This window comes from Mya arenaria, chromosome 7 (genome assembly GCF_026914265.1).
Source record: "Mya arenaria isolate MELC-2E11 chromosome 7, ASM2691426v1".
NCBI lineage: Eukaryota > Metazoa > Mollusca > Bivalvia > Myida > Myidae > Mya > Mya arenaria.
This window is the reverse complement of record NC_069128.1, coordinates 49,575,698-49,592,540: the sequence shown is the minus strand read 5'-3', so window position 1 is coordinate 49,592,540 and position 16,843 is coordinate 49,575,698. Positions and strand designations below refer to the sequence as shown.

At 33.6% G+C, this 16,843-nt stretch overlaps 1 long non-coding RNA gene across 3 annotated transcripts; it reads right to left on the bottom strand.

Moving 5' to 3' along the window:
• Positions 1-6,451: 6,451 nt before the first annotated feature.
• LOC128241738 (uncharacterized) lies at positions 6,452-16,843 on the bottom strand. Of its 3 annotated transcripts, none has more exons than XR_008262462.1 (16): positions 16,705-16,843; positions 15,884-16,004; positions 14,872-15,012; positions 14,453-14,555; positions 13,496-13,618; positions 12,999-13,040; positions 12,693-12,820; positions 12,383-12,426; positions 11,748-11,854; positions 10,776-10,967; positions 10,229-10,583; positions 8,969-9,712; positions 8,645-8,722; positions 7,708-8,452; positions 7,107-7,191; positions 6,452-6,801 (listed from the first exon to the last, which is right to left on the bottom strand). It is a non-coding gene; the product is annotated as an uncharacterized LOC128241738 (long non-coding RNA). The 3 variants fall into 3 exon arrangements; XR_008262461.1 differs by having other exon boundaries at positions 6,452-7,191; positions 8,969-9,322; positions 9,589-9,712; XR_008262460.1 differs by having other exon boundaries at positions 6,452-7,191.

Genomic DNA, 16,843 nt, shown 5'->3' with positions numbered 1-16,843 from the left:
TTATCCGGACGAGGTCCTGTATATAAACCTTGGTATTGCCTTGCAATTCGTTTTCAGTATTATAGACAAATCACAAACAACGCTAGTTGAACCATACATTATTACTGAAATTAATCAAAAATAGGTAAAAAATCTAAACACACTAGATCACAAATGTGAGTAAGGGCTAGCACTAGTATTGATAATACGTCGTGATGCCTGACTAGCTCAACATACTTGCATTTTCTATCAAGGGCAGGAACTTTATGAGTTTAAAGGACAATTAGCACCAGAGTTCCTAAACCATGTTTTTTTACTACTAAGCTTAAAGCAATAAATAAATGCAAACGAGTCTATGAACACAACTAAAATTATTTTTATACGGTATAGTGGTTAAATGATACTTAGGACAATGGCACACAAAACAAACTGATCATTGATGTGTGCTTATGAGTATCAAACCTATCATCAGAGGTCAAATTTATGTAGTATCATTCCGTTTTTGGAAGTAACTCGAACTTTACTGAACACTATTGGCTTGAATAGTGGTGTCCCTTTCTCCAGTAAACAATCTACGCATTCGTTTGATTAATGACTGCCTGATCATTTTTTCGCAATAATGAAAAAATCTATATAAAATTTGATAGGAAAGGTACGATAAAACAGATGGGTTAAGTCAGAAGTTAGACCTTAAGATAAGATATAGGAAAAAAGAAGTTTCATTTCACATATTCAGGTCATTCATGCATATCATGAAAATACAAAATATGATTCTGGAGACAGAATCAACTTGAGTAATACCTCAAAACTTGAAAATTATATTCGAAATGATATCGCATTCAATAGAAACCACTGCTTTATTCCCAAGGAAAGTAATGTTCTTCGCACTTCTAGCAACAATAATTTGGAGCAATGACTATTCTTTAGGCGCAATATGTTCTTAATGTGAAAATGTGTCAATATTTGACACCAACATGTTCAACTTACTTGCATTTCAAAACAAAGGAAAAAATATATATTGACCGTTAATAGTGGCAGAATAATGTACACGTAAATGACACACGGCCAAACGAAAGAGAGTATCAAACTTATCGTCAGAGGTCACATGTATGCGGTATAATTCCTTTTTTGTCCCTTACTCTGACTTCACTAAACAGTTTTGCTTGAGGTGTAGTGTCTCTTTCTTAAGATACAATCTAAGATTAGTAATTTAAAAAAACACTTGGACATGATTCCAAATTAAACATAAGTTATATATGTATAGTCAATGACTTTCAATGGTTGCCTTAAATGGAAATCCCTTAATAATATTCTTGAGAATTTGAGTGGTACTACCTGTAAACCGAACACATTAAGGGGAGATAAAAGTAACCGATTCAGTATTATAATTATAATTTGTTTTATTGCCCTTCAATAACAATTCAGAATATCATTAATTGTTGCAAACGAATATGTTTAAATGCTAGTGTCAGATAACTTAAAATATGAATAAAATGAATAAAAAATCTTAATATCCCCTAGCAATTTGCGTTCTAACCACATCTACATTTTATACTTATATAGACAAGCACTTCCCTCCGCTTCGCATTAAAATGCAGCGACACTTTTACTGTCGAAATTTGAGTCATTAAAGGAACTCGAGTGATATGCGCCACTTAATTCTCGTTCAACAGCCGGGGTTACAACCTTAGTTTCATATTTATTATCATCTATTCGAATAGGAGTACAGAGGACGTTCGATGAAGTAACCTAAGTGCCTTTACCTTGACAAATCTTATTCCAATGCATTTCCAACACAGAACTCTGAATACACATTTTAGTCAGTATCTGCATTTACCAACTAAATTGAACCAAACCAACCAGCTTGGTAAATAACTCGTCTGAAATCATTTCCGAAACGTATTGCTCAAGATCGGCTCGTTGACGGAGTAACATTTACTAGGTAAAGACGACGTATTTGCAATTGAAATACTAAATCGTACTGCATATGCCGAAGAAGTTCAGTATGGCTGATGACCCATTACTTTCTATTAATGTTTAAAGTTCAACATCTATAAGTTTTATACATCTAACAATCCTTGATAAAATAACTAGTTTTGAACAGGGTAGTTTTCAACCCTGTTCAGTATAGCTACAAACTCGACACTCACAACATAAAATGCCTATTAATAGTAACAAGTGTCGTCTGCCTCTTTACCACCAAAAACATAGTTTGAGAAAGTGCGGACCATATAAATTACAAGCTATGTTTCCAATAACCGAGCTAGACTTTACAAAGCAATAAGCAATCATAACGCAATATCTATTTTAAACATTAATTTGTTGAACTTAGATCACGGATAATACTTAAGTAGTACCCCTGCGCCCAAATGAATGAACATCGAAACGTTAACAAAGAATTACCCTCCACTCAAAGCGCATCATTCCATCACGTGACACAATGATCTCAACCACTGCGAACAGTTTCCCTGCTTTAAACATCTAGTAATAGACCGCATCCAATCAACAGTCGTTATTTGATCACGTGGGAATAACAAACGCACGTCATTTTGACAGGCGCGTACTAAAGTGCTGACGAGTAAGCTGACGATATATAAGTAGAAGAGAGTTGCTGATCATATAGACAAAGAAGGAAATAAAGTTTTGCAATGAAAGGTTTTTCAATAAGTATTTTGTTAAATTCATTTTATATACTCTTTAAAGCGTACGTATAGACGGATCATTGAAATATATTGAGTTATATATTTATGCTGGTTTGGTGTAAATTACGATAAAATATTACGGATTTAATAACGTTTTTAGGTGTTTCATTTACAATTATTTGAAAACAATTATTTTAATTTTGACAATTTTAATAAAGAGACTATTTCTCTTTAATCTGTTGTATGTTCGAGGTTGTTTTGTGAATAACAAGGCAAACAGGTAAAATCTTGCTTATGAGTACAATATATATTTCATTTTCTTGGTTGGGAATAGCACAAGATTCACCCTTTTTTATATTTTCATTTTCTATTTTTAAACCCCACACATTTACGGGGAGGAAGGCTTCGTGGAATTTCTTCCTATGCTGTTTCAATAATTCACCAGTCGTTGCATACTATCTATTTATCGCTCCTCCCGGGTGAGAATCCATTTGTTATGTAAATAATGTATATATACCATTTTTTAATACTATATAAAAATTTAACAGTGGTCCTGAAAAGGATAGTTTTCAATTTGATCATTAGTATTGTCTTTGTTTATGCCAACATCTAATTATCAACTGGAAACGGTTTTAGTGTATTTTTTAAATTCACCATGAATGATCAACAAATTTCTATTCATTTATTTCTCTGGTTAATAAATCCTTGGCAAGCCTGACTCATATTGTAAAACCATAGGATGGAGTCTTATTATCTGAGATTGGTTGCATTCTCCATCCTGGTTTGCCTGGTTACACAGCGACATTAACTTTATTGTCAATACAATATTAATATGTCAGTTACCATCATGCTTCAATAAACCCGGGATGGCCCCTGTTGTTGGTTTACACGGGGACTCTTAGATTTACTGTGCTACATATCAGCACCTTATTAATACACACATGATGGTGAATCATAATGGTGAAAATCCGTATAAAACCCTGTTCATGCAGCGCTATCAGCGCTTTGATTATATATAGCGTGTATGCACTGTGCTGTTTGTGGAGTTGTGTGTTGTTCTTCCATATTTCTTGTTTGTGATTTAATGTTATATGTCTTTGGCGTTTACCCAATGCCATTAAACCGGGTTTATGTTTAAACTTTTTGCTACTGAGCTTGTTTCTATAGCTTTCGCATAAATTATGAAGCATTTTTACGAAATGAACTTTATATTAAAGCAATATTGCAATCCATGCCACTATTCATGATCGCCAGAAATATTGAAAGATTTTGAATATTTTCAAACATAATACTGTACATGTTTAGTCTGATTACCTGATTGTTTACTACATCATCGCAATTTAATCACTATGTTATTGTCTTTAAGCACCATAATCGAACAACAATCAAAGGGTATTTGTTAACATGGAAGTGGGTATTGTAAAATGTATTTCATTATTAGAGTCGCTAGTGGTCTGTTTCAAATGACGCTTTAGACCCAAATGATATGATATTCAGTCTTTAATTAAAGCTTAAACAACTTTTTGTTTTATTTTAATGACAGTCATTTCATTTTCAAGACACTTTATAGCTAATTTCGTCTTTCGTTTCATCCTGATGATTAATCGGTTTGATAGGTTTGCGTCAAACACACACAAGATCGTCCTCTACAAAGCAAGATAATGTATTATTCAGTACCCATTATTAATACAGATGTTTATAAATGTGGTATTCTTAATTGATGAGTATGCGATACCGAATGTCTTTGTTTAATGCTTTGGATCAACGGATTGAAACGCTTTGTGTCGAAAATATCAAGATTGACCTGTACTTGTAAATTATTGGCAATATTAAAATCTCGACAAATCCACTATCTTTTTAGACGTATTAAAGTCTAAATAATTGTGATCATAAATGTGTTCACAAAGAGATACACATCATTAATTTGTTCATTCATAATGCCAATGGTAAGGTTATTCATGCAATGGGAATATAAAAAGAAACACAATATCTCGTCATGAGTAATTGAATAATATGTCAATTAAAACCAACAGAAACTACTTGTTTAAAATTCGATACAGTCTTGAGTGAGATATACATTTGAGCTCTCAGCGTAAGAAATAACAAACAAGCACAATCTTTCATTAAAACAATAGCGACATATCTTATGATTTCTTTATTGTACGAATCAGACAAAATCTTTACAGCACTGATATTTCATACAGTCATTCAAATAAGACACAAAAATGTTCTTACAAGATACGAAATTCAAAACCTACAATTTTCGAGTATTTCAGACTTATTTTTTTTTTAGATTCCGGCATCGCAAAATAGAATGATCGTGACACAAAACGCTGGCTCATCATGATCTTCGTTAAACCATTTTACAAAGGTATCGAAAACAAACAATATACAGTAACCAAAACAGACGTATAGAACAGTTTTTGATAAATGTAATATTTCTTTATGTGGAAGATTTTTTCTAATTTAACAGTGTTAAATAGTTATTTTTACTTCTTTTTGTTTTGAAATGAATTTATTTGTTCCTTTATAAAGTCAACAACAACAACAACGACAACCAGCCCCAAACACCCTAACACGCCCAAGTTAACTTTTTATAACAATAAAAAACAATAAAATAATATAATGAAATACGCAAAATTTGCACCTTTTCAGAATAAACATTGTTATAGATTTATTTTGGGAGCATCACCAAGCCCCCTTTTAAAGCATATACATTTTGGTCCTAAGGGACGGGCGCAAGTCAAACGGTTACTCATTTTAGTTACGCCCCCTCTTAAGTCAAGTCCTAGGTCTGTCCCTGACAATCATTTTTTTACTTTTATTTATTGCAACAGCAAACCTGAGCTTTAATTAATTACAATATTATAGCATTCGAGGTAAGAAAGAAAGTAAAAAATCATAAAAGCTCAAATTGACAAACCTCAATATTGTCAATATTTGTGAAGCTATTTAGTTTAATACAATGTTTTAGTACGCGTATTTATACCATTGCAAGCAACAATTAGGCAACCGTCTGATTATAACAGGAAACTATTGTATGCAAGATCAGAAATAATTTAGATGGAGAACGTAAACAAAATTAGTTTAGTGTGTTTGATTAAGAATGGTCCTTGCAAACACATGTTTAAATACTCATATCAATGCAATCAAACTGCTGATCATTCTCTTTACATCCACCACAGATGAACAACTGGGATGCTGGTTTGGTAGAACCAAGGCATGTCATATTTCGGCGTTATGTTTTCACAATACCGCCTCATCGGCCTGTTAATAACAAAAACGAATATACAATTAAAACACTGTATAATGTCTACAAACAAAGTTATTAACAATCATAGATGTCTTATTGTACCAAATGTTTCTATCGGTTTTGTAAAGCATGTGTAATGCTAAGTAATGTTCAATCTTTAATGCCACAGACACACTTGTTTAAAGCAATACTGTGGTTAAAATGAATTACCAAGAGATTTTACTGTTGTTCTAATAATTGCTGGACATCACAGGATCACATCCTACCAGACAGAGCCCTTTGTAACTTCTAGATCAGGGTTACATTATTGACCGTCTGCACGTATTGGCATACCTGAAAGAGAGCATTTGTACTTAAGTTTTAATCGCATTCATATCATGTAAATTCATATAACCTTAGTTGAACATGAACGATGTGTAGAAAAGAAATTAGAAGTAGGGCATGAAACCTAACATTTAGCCTTTTGGGGTACATTTAGCAATTTGAAGGTTACATTAAATATCTAAGTGCTTTTAAAACATCTACTCTTTGGTTGAAGGCATGTTCAGAGGGATACACTTCACATACGTACCCGCAATCCTTTTTTTAATGCAACAAGTTCCCGTTTGTCCTTAAACTGCATAATATGACCATCACATCGGTCAAAGGGAGACAACCACGATTTATTTTGGCATGTCGAATCTCGTCCACATTTTGATGTCGTGTGTCAATCATTTGTAACACATGTGTACTTTACTGTAATTTTCAATCTTTAATGCCACAGAGACACTCGTTTAAAGCACAACTGTGATTAAAATGAATTACCAAGAGATTTTACTTTTGTTCTAATAATAACTGGACATCACAGGATCACATCCTACCAGACAGAGCCATTTATAAATTCTAGATCAGGGTTACATCATAGACCGTCTGCACGTATTAGCATACCTGAAAGAGAGCATTTGTACTAAAGTTTTAATCGCATTCATATCATAAAAATTCATATACACTTAGTTGAATATGAACGATGTGTGAAAATGTTTAAGTACTTATACCTATACCAATACAAGCAGCAGTTAGGCTACCGTCTGATAATAACAGGAAAGTATTGTATGAAAGATAAGAACAAATTAAGATGGAGAACGTCAACTATCCAGAAAATCAGTTGAGTGTGTTTAGTTAAGAATTGTCTTGGCAAACACGTTACTAGATACACATATTGATTCAATCAAACTGCTGATCATTCTCGTTACATCTGACACAACTGGGATGCTGGTTTGACAGAGCCAAAGCCTTTATCATTTTGGTGTTATGTCTTCCCAATACTTTCTCATTGATCTGTCAATAACAAAAACAATACAATTAAAACACTGTAGAATGTTTGCAAATAAAGTTATTAAGGCTTATAGATGTCTTATTGTACCAAACGTTTCTATTAATTTTGTAAAACATGTGTAATTTACTGTAATTTTCAACCGTTAATGACACAGAGACACTGGGTAAAGCAATACTGTACTTAAAATGAATTACTTAGAGATTTTACTGTTGTTCTAATGATTCCTGGACATCGCAGGATCACATCCTATCAGACAGACCACTTTGTAACTTCTAGATCAGGGTTACATTATAGACCGTCTGCACGTTTAAATCGCATTCATATCATGAAAATTCATATTCATTTAGTTGAATATGGACAATGTGTAGGATATGAATTAGAAGTAGGGCATGAAACCTAACATTTAGCCTTTTGGGGTACATTTAGCAATTTGAAGGTTACTTTAAATATCTAAAAGCTTTTAAAACATCTACTTTTTGGTTGAAGTCATGTTCAAAGGGATACACTTATCTACGTACCCTCATTTCTTGTTTACTGCAACAAGTTCCTGCTTGTCCTTAAACTGCATAATATGATCATCATAACGGTCAAAGGGAGGCAACCACGATTATATTTTGCACGTCGAATCTCGTCCACATTTTGATGTCGTGTCTCCATCATTTGTAACACATGTGTACTTTACTGTAATTTTCAATCTTTAATGCCACAGAGACAGTCGTTTAAAGCACAACTGTGATTAAAATGAATTACCAAGAGATTTTACTTTTGTTCTAATAATTACTGGACATCACAGGATCACATCCTACCAGACAGAACCCTTTGTAACTTCTAGATCAGGGTTACATTATAGACCGTCTGCACGTATTAGCATATCTGAAAGAGAGCATTTGTACTTAAGTTTTAATCGCATTCATATCATAAAAATTCATATACACTTAGTTGAATATTAACGATGTGTGAAAATGTTTAAGTACTTATACCTTTACCAATACAAGCAGCAATTTGGCTACCGTCTGATAATAACAGGAAAGTATTGTATGAAAGATAAGAACAAATTAAGATGGAGAACGTCAACTATCCAGAAAATCAGTTGAGTGTGTTTAGTTAAGAATTGTCTTGGCAAACACGTGACTAGATACTCATATTGATGCAATCAAACTGCTGATCATTCTCGTTACATCTGACACAACTGGGATGCTGGTTTGACAGAGCCAAAGCCTTTAACATTTTGGTGTTATGTCTTCCCAATACTTTCTCATTGATCTGTCAATAACAAAAACAATACAATTAAAACACTGTAGAATGTTTGCAAATAAAGTTATTAAGGCTTACAGATGTCTTATTGTACCAAACGTTTCTATTAGTTTTGTAAAACATGTGTAATTTACTGTAATTTTCAACCGTTAATGACACAGAGACACTGGGTAAAGCAATACTGTACTTTAAATGAATTACCTAGAGATTTTACTGTTGTTCTAATAATTCCTGGACATCACAGGATCACATCCTACCAGACAGACCACTTGGTAACTTCTAGATCAGGATAAAATTATAGACCGTCTGCACGTTTAAATCGCATTCATATCATGAAAATTCATATTCATTTAGTTGAATATGGACAATGTGTAGGATAGGAATTAGAAGTAGGGCATGAAACCTATCATTTAGCCTTTTGGGGTACATTTAGCAATTTGAAGGTTACTTTAAATATCTAAAAGCTTTTAAAACATCTACTTTTTGGTTGAAGTCATGTTCAAAGGGATACACTTATCTACGTACCCTCATTTCTTGTTTACTGCAACAAGTTCCTGCTTGTCCTTAAACTGCATAATATGATCATCATAACGGTCAAAGGGAGGCAACCACGATTATATTTTGCATGTCGAATCTCGTCCACCTTTTGATGTCGTGTCTCCATCATTTGTAACACATGTGTAATTTACTGTAATTTCAATCTTCAATGCCACAGAGACACTCGTTTAAAGCAAAATTGTGGATTAAATGAATTACCAAGAGATTTTACTTTTGTTCTAATAATTACTGGACATCACAGGATCACATCCTGGAAGACAGAGCCCTTTGTAAATTCTAGATCAGGGTTAAATTATAGACCGTCTGCACGTATTAGCATACCTGAAAGAGAGCATTTGTACTTAAGTTTTAATCGCATTCATATCATAAAAATTCATATACACTTAGTTGAATATGATCGGTGTGTGAAAATGTTTAAGTACTTATACCTATACAAATACAAGCAGCAATTAGGCTACCGTCTGATAATAACAGGAAACTATTGTTTGAAAGATAAGAACAAATTAAGATGGAGAACTTCAGCGATCCAGAAAATCAGTTGAGTGTGTTTAATTAAGAATTGTCTTGGCAAATACGGGTCTATATACTAATATTGATGCAATCAAACTGCTGATCATTCTCGTTACAACTGAAACAACTGGGATGCTGGTTTGACAGAGCCAAGGTCTTTCACATTTTGGTGTTATGTCTTCCCAATACTTTCTCATTGATCTGTCAATAACAAAAACAATACAATTAAAACACTGTAGAATGTTAGCAAATAAAGTTATTAAGAATTATAGATGTCTTATTGCATCAAATGTTTCTATCGGTTTTGTAACACATGTGTAATTTACTGTAATTTTCAACCTTTAATGCCACAGAGACACTTTTGTAAAGCAATACTGTGGTTAAAATGAATGACTAAGAGATTTTACTGTTGTTCTAATAATTCCTGGACATCACAGGATCACATCCTACCAGACAGACCACTTTGTAACTTCTAGATCAGGGTTACATTATAGACCGTCTGCACGTTTAAATCGCATTCATATCATGAAAATTCATATTCATTTAGTTGAATATGGACAATGTGTAGGATAGGAATTAGAAGTAGGGCATGAAACCTAACATTTAGCCTTTTGGGGTACATTTAGAATTTGAAGGTTACTTTAAATATCTAAGTGCTTTTAAAACATCTATTTTTTGGTTGAAGTCAAATTCAAAGGGATACACTTATCTACGTACCCTCATTTCTTGTTTACTGCAACAAGTTCCTGCTTGTCCTTAAACTGCATAATATGATCATCATAACGGTCAAAGGGAGGCAACCACGATTATATTTTGCATGTCGAATCTCGTCCACATTTTGATGTCGTGTGTCCATCATTTGTAACACATGTGTAATTTACTGTAATTTTCAATCTTCAATGCCACAGAGACACTCGTTTAAAGCAAAAGTGTGGCTTAATTGAATTACTTAGAGATTTTACTTTTGTTCTAATAATTCCTGGACATCACAGGATCACATCCTACCAGACAGAGCCCTTTGTTACTTCTAGATCAGGGTTACATTATAGACCGTCTGCACGTATTAGCATATCTGAAAGAGAGCATTTGTACTTAAGTTTTAATCGCATTCATATCATGAACATTCATATTCATTTAGTTGAATATGAACGATGTGAAGGATAGGAATTAGAAGTAGGGCATGAAACCTAACATTTAGCCGTTTGGGGTACAATTAGCAATTTGAAGGTTACATTAAATATCTACGTGCTTTTAAAACATCTACCTTTTGGTTGAAGGCATGTTCAAAGAGATACACTTCATCCACGTACCCTCCTTTTGTAATTGCAACTTGTACCTGCTTGTCTTTAAACTGCATAATATGATCGTCACAACGGTCAAAGGGAGACAACCACGATTATTTATGACATGTCGGATCTCGTCCACATTTTGTGTCTCCAGCATTTCACCATCCAGTCTGTTAAAAAGAGCAACACTACTGTGTAAGCTTTCACAAATTCAATTACCATTGCCTCCAATGCGAAAAAGGCTCGTCTCCAAATTAATGCAGGTATTTAGACAAAACTGTCAGTGTATTTAAAAAAGGTTAATACTAAGCAGCAATGAAGTTAATTGTCATCAGCCCAAGACATTTAAACACTCATCAATTATTGTGTGGATTAACTAAACTAGATCAGAAATAAATTGACATTTACTTTAAATTGCTACAAGAAAACGTGAATTTTTCCATCCATTCTTTACTCTTTATAAAACTTAATCTCCAATAAAATATAGCAAAATAATTTAGTGATAAAACCAAATATTTGAGAAAGGTGTTCACAAACACATATATTGCAATCAGATCAATGGTTATCATGTTATAAAAGCAAAGTTGTTGAGATTGATAGTTCCTGGTTTTCACTCCTTCTTCTGCCATGGGAGTTGGCTTACCCGAGCGTTCAATGTGATCTTTCCGTTAACAATACTGCATTTCAGAAATACAGACACATCCAAACAATTGTGTTAACCTGGACCCCATGATTAACCAATAAACAAAGTTAAACATGTATCGCTAATAACTCAATTGAGATAGGTATTCATCTATGGACTCGACACACATTTTACATGCATTTCATGCACATGTTTTGTGATCTTATGAACAGATACTTCTAATTGTCAAATGACAATAAAAGCTCGACAGCCTACTGTATGGAAATTAGTCGTTAGCCAAATGCTTCACATGTATCTAAATATCTACCTGTGATTCGGGTATTCGCCGGACAACCAAATACCATATCCTGCCAGAAAGAAACCCAATGTGACCTTCATATCAAGGATTTAGGGGGGGGAGTCATATTCCTCTTTCTGAAAGAGTAAAAGTGCACTCACGATTAAGTTTTAAGACACAATAAATTAGTAAGCCTCAATAATCTTCTAAACTAAGATAACTGCAAAGGTACTAAGGGTTAGAGAATCTATTAAGGATGACAAACAACACATTAATTATACAATGAAAACTACAGTGAAAAGCCCAGTAGTCGAAAATTCAAATATTACCCAGCCGGCATTTACCCGTGTTTAAACGTAAACAGCCCAACAGGTATCAGAAGGCAATGTGCTGTTGGACTTTTTCTTAATGCAAACAATATATAAACATGATGGCAAGTAAATGTTTGCTCTTATTGTTTTGGTGGTCTGAAACAGTTTGGCATACCTAAAATAAAAATCTATGAAATATCTATGGTGCGCAGCCATTAAATCCCTCTAGCAAGTAGTCAGTGCCAAGATTAACTAGTTAACTAAAGGATTCTTAAGACTATAATATTTGCGGCATTGCAAAAGTCACAAAAAGTGTGATACAAATTGTTCAATCAATAACAGTAAGTGTTCTACCTGGTATCGTAGTTGCCTCCCTTAGGCTGATGTAAATGGTGGATCTGAAGATTTAAGACAGGTCGGTATTGGATGGGGGTTAAGATTTGACATTTGTGGGAATTTACAAACCAAAAAGCTGATGTTTAACTGACAACTGGTTGAATTGAAGATTGAACTACTTCGTGAACACATACTTAAATAAGTAACATTTATGTTTAACTAAGTATACATGACTGCTTAACTGGAAAGGTTAATGTTTTTTGCGATTGAACTTTTAATGCAAATATCATCTTTCAGATATGCAAATACAAACGAAAAAACGACCCACACTGGATCCTTTACATTGAGGTCACAAAAGTCATTTCCTGAAAGTATAGTGTTCTGGATGGCCTGGCATTTACCAACAGCGCTGATGAATGGCTAAGTAGACCACAGCTTTACATCATACATCTACACCTGAAGTAAAATACATAATGTTAAGAAACGTGAATATTATTGGTGCTGTTACACTCCCATTAGTTTGAGAATGGCATAAAACACCAGGAAATATATGTCAGAACTTGGTGTGTTACTTATGCCAACAGACAAATAGTTGATTTATCCATTTACAAAACAAGTGTATATTATAACTTACTTAATCTATTTGGTCACCTTTTCAATGTTCCTCATTTTTTACCTGTAAGAAGAAACTCGGTCCTAAAAAGAACTAGATAAAAAAAACAGTAACATAAAACAAACCATAACAAAGCAAGTGTTTTCCACTGATCTTAATACCTTTCCCATTCAAAGCCTAAACTTTATCACGAATTAGCCAATAGGGATACATCAAACTGTTTTTGTTTGGTAAAACATCACAAGTAGAAAATTTATTGGTTAAAGGAGAAAATTCAGGCTTGTTCAAAAATTCAATTCAGATATATCTAAAATGATCTATACATTTAACCTATAAGAGGAAACTAGGTTTTAAAAAAGAATCAGAATATAACAGTTAAACAAAGCAAGTGTTTTTAACTTAACATCATTCCTTTCCATTACAAATCCTAATCTTTGTCATGTATAAGCCAAAAGTGTCATTAAAAGGCCAAGCCTACACACTATATTATAAATGTAAGTTATAATCTCAACCATTACCTGCTTTTCTCAAAATGTAGATCATTAGTTAAACAACGGCCCTAGGGAGACAACCGTTTTACATCAAAAGCAGATTCCAAGCGTGTTGCATTCCGATGTAGTTTATCTTCCGTCTCACTCCATCTGAATGTCAATCGAAAAAAATGCAAAATATCATTTATGAAGTTATTAACCATGACCTTCAAGTATTCTCTCCTAAGCAGTACAAGTAACTGAACACAGCTTTCAACTTCTGGATATACGGGCTAAAGTAAAAACGCGACAGTAATCATAATTATTATATTAAGCAACTTTTCTCAAACATCCAGCTATTTAATTGTTAAATGAGGGAAGTAATGTTAAATTTACTCAAGACAACAATGACATTTATTTTACAATTCTCCCATCCGACATTTATCCGTTATGAGCCAAATCCGTCAAAACGGTCAACGAAGTGTTCAGAAAATAACTGTCAAACATCCGAATGCAATATTCTGTTTTTCTTCCGATTTCGATGCGACCAAGGCATCTACATTCAATGTACAATACTACATACCATTATGCCTTCATATAATAATTTTATGATAATGGAAAAACATCGGAGGGTGTTCACAACAGTTCAATTGTCACTGTAAGTTTAGTCGAAAAATATTATCTGTCAGTTGTGATTATCATTTAAGTATGTTTTTCAGTTTTGATAAAGCATTCTTCGGAAAACAATATCATATATCCAACTACTAAACATCACCTTCAATCTTAAAATAAATGCGCATTGGCTACAAACGGAATTTGCTTTGTTAAACAAATAAGATTTGAAATCTTCAAAATAGGCCTGGAGCTTGCAGGATGAATATATATGCAAAAAGCTACAGAAACACGACGACTATTTTTTGAGTGTCATTCATCTTATAGCACAATAGTATCTCTTGTAATATTTTGCAAACATGTCAGTATGTTTTAACTCTAAGCTACTTCAACCTTTGCTTCAGGTTCATGCCGGACAACCCAAGACCACACCCTGCCAGAAAGCGCTCCTATTGACCTTCAGATCAGGAATTCAGTGTTGTCTGCTTGTTGCTATCTTCAATAGAAAGCTTTTACTGCAAATGCAATCGAAAAACACTTTAATCTTCCGAACACATATAAAAACTGAGTGGAACAATACGTAAGAATAGGATATATATTGAGAAAACTTTCGTAGAATTATAGATCTATTAAGGACATGACACCCTACAAGTAGCCGATATTGGTGGGAATAAAGCAGTATCGAGCGAAAACAAAACATTTCGAAAAGTATATGACACTGCCAAGTATGTCTTCAAAAGTCTGTAAATGGGTAAGTGGTCGTGCTTACACAGTTTGCAATTTGAATGTGCAAAAATGGCTACACTACATACCCCCTCCTCGATTAATGTCGGTTCTAACTGTAATAATTTCCTCAAGCTGGAGATAATGGTTTACATGAACAGTGATGCTGGTTCCACTGATCCTAACCTAATCGTATACTAATGCTGTGTCTTTAACGCCTTCATATCTTTCTGTCAATAAAAGCAATTCTTAGTTATTAATCCTTAAATTCGATCCAAAATCCTTTTCTAAAGAAAATGCATATAGCAAACAGATAACAGCTTTTGTTAAGGTCTGGTACAACATCTTTATATAAGGTTGATACAACATTAATATTACATATATTTACCTTACCTTCTTTATACCAGCCTTTAGAGTGTGTATTATAACAAAAACAAAATTTAAACTTTACAAGTCATTTGTATTAAATTACTACAGGAAAACATTGAAATATATTTTAAGCTCTTACATCAAGTTTTCACCCCTTACTAAGTAATACGTATAGAAATATTAATTATATATAGAATTTTATAATTTGGAAGTTCCAAACTTGTGCATAGCAATCTCTTAGCACTCTTGAGTGCATCAGTGATGAATGCAAGCTTTAACACATTGAGCTCGGGCTTAAACTGGAATAAATAATGCTACGCATTGAAGACTGCATTTTGTTTAAAATCCCAGTGCATGTAAAAGGGGTATTTCATTTGAAATTATATTTAATGCAATAGACACATTATAGTTTGTCATCAATGATTTTAAATGCAAAAATCAATCCAATTGCTGATTTACTTATTTTGACACTTGATACTTCAGTAAAAATGCTGTTGACCTTACACCATCAGATGACAAAGACAGCCGTACACTTGATACTTCAGTAAAAATGCTGTTGACCTTACACCATCAGATGACAAAGACAGCCGTAGTCAAGGTCTGATATTCAACTTGAGAGAGAACCGTCAATTTTGTTGAAAGTATTTAAATGCGTTACTGAGTTGCTTGCTGAATAGTTTAAAGAAAAATCACTACCTCCTCATAAATGTCACTTGTAATTGCAACAAATACCTGCTTGTCCTTCTGCAAGCTGCAGAATTTCCTTGTTACAGCGGTTTTCGGGATTCAACTTCGATGTTGTTTTAAGATAACAGCAGTTAACTTTCCTATTCTAGGAATCCACCTGATCGGTCTGTCAATTAAAGCAATAAATTGAATTCGAAATAGTGCAAGCAGGTTGACACAACTATCTGTAAATTTCTTTTAGGTTTGTAACGTCAAGTTTCAGGCAACACTTATATAAGACAACAATATATAAATATAGTTTACGTGGTACTCATTTGTATCCAGATTAAACAAATACATCTGCCAAAACAGTTATCCATCTAGGGAAAAATGGCGATGCACACACATTGAATACAAACGAGACAACTAATGGCAATGTTTAAAAAAGTGATAGCCCTGGTTACATGTAATTAAGTAATACTTGTTAGGTTACCGCGTTGGACGCCCTGCCAAAGGCGATATTTGATGATTTTGTTTTCAAAGGCATTTAAATTGCCAGTAAATAAAGATTTAAATGAAACAAAGCAACTTATTGATTCCGTCTAGTTCCTGTTTTTAGCCAAAGAGTCTGCCAACTAAATGTGTTTAATGGTCGTCATGAGATAAACATGATTTTAATATAAAATGACATTACAAACCGCTGTTGTTTTCCCAAACACTGGCTTTAATCCCAACACGATAATAAATAAACACAAACCGAATGTCACGATTAGCCAATCCCTTGAGCTTTAAGATCGAATTTAACCACTGTGTATCGTAAACATCTTTAGTGAAATAGCATTAATATGTATCTTAGTCTTGTTAATATTATGCAACGATGACTGTACTTTTTAACAGCAAACGACATCTGCCTCTTCTTACTGGATCATGCCGGACAAAGACAGGACCACATTCTGCCAGAAAGCATCCCCTGTCATATTAGGATCGGGAACACAGCCAAGTCACCTCGTATCCATTTTAAAGAGA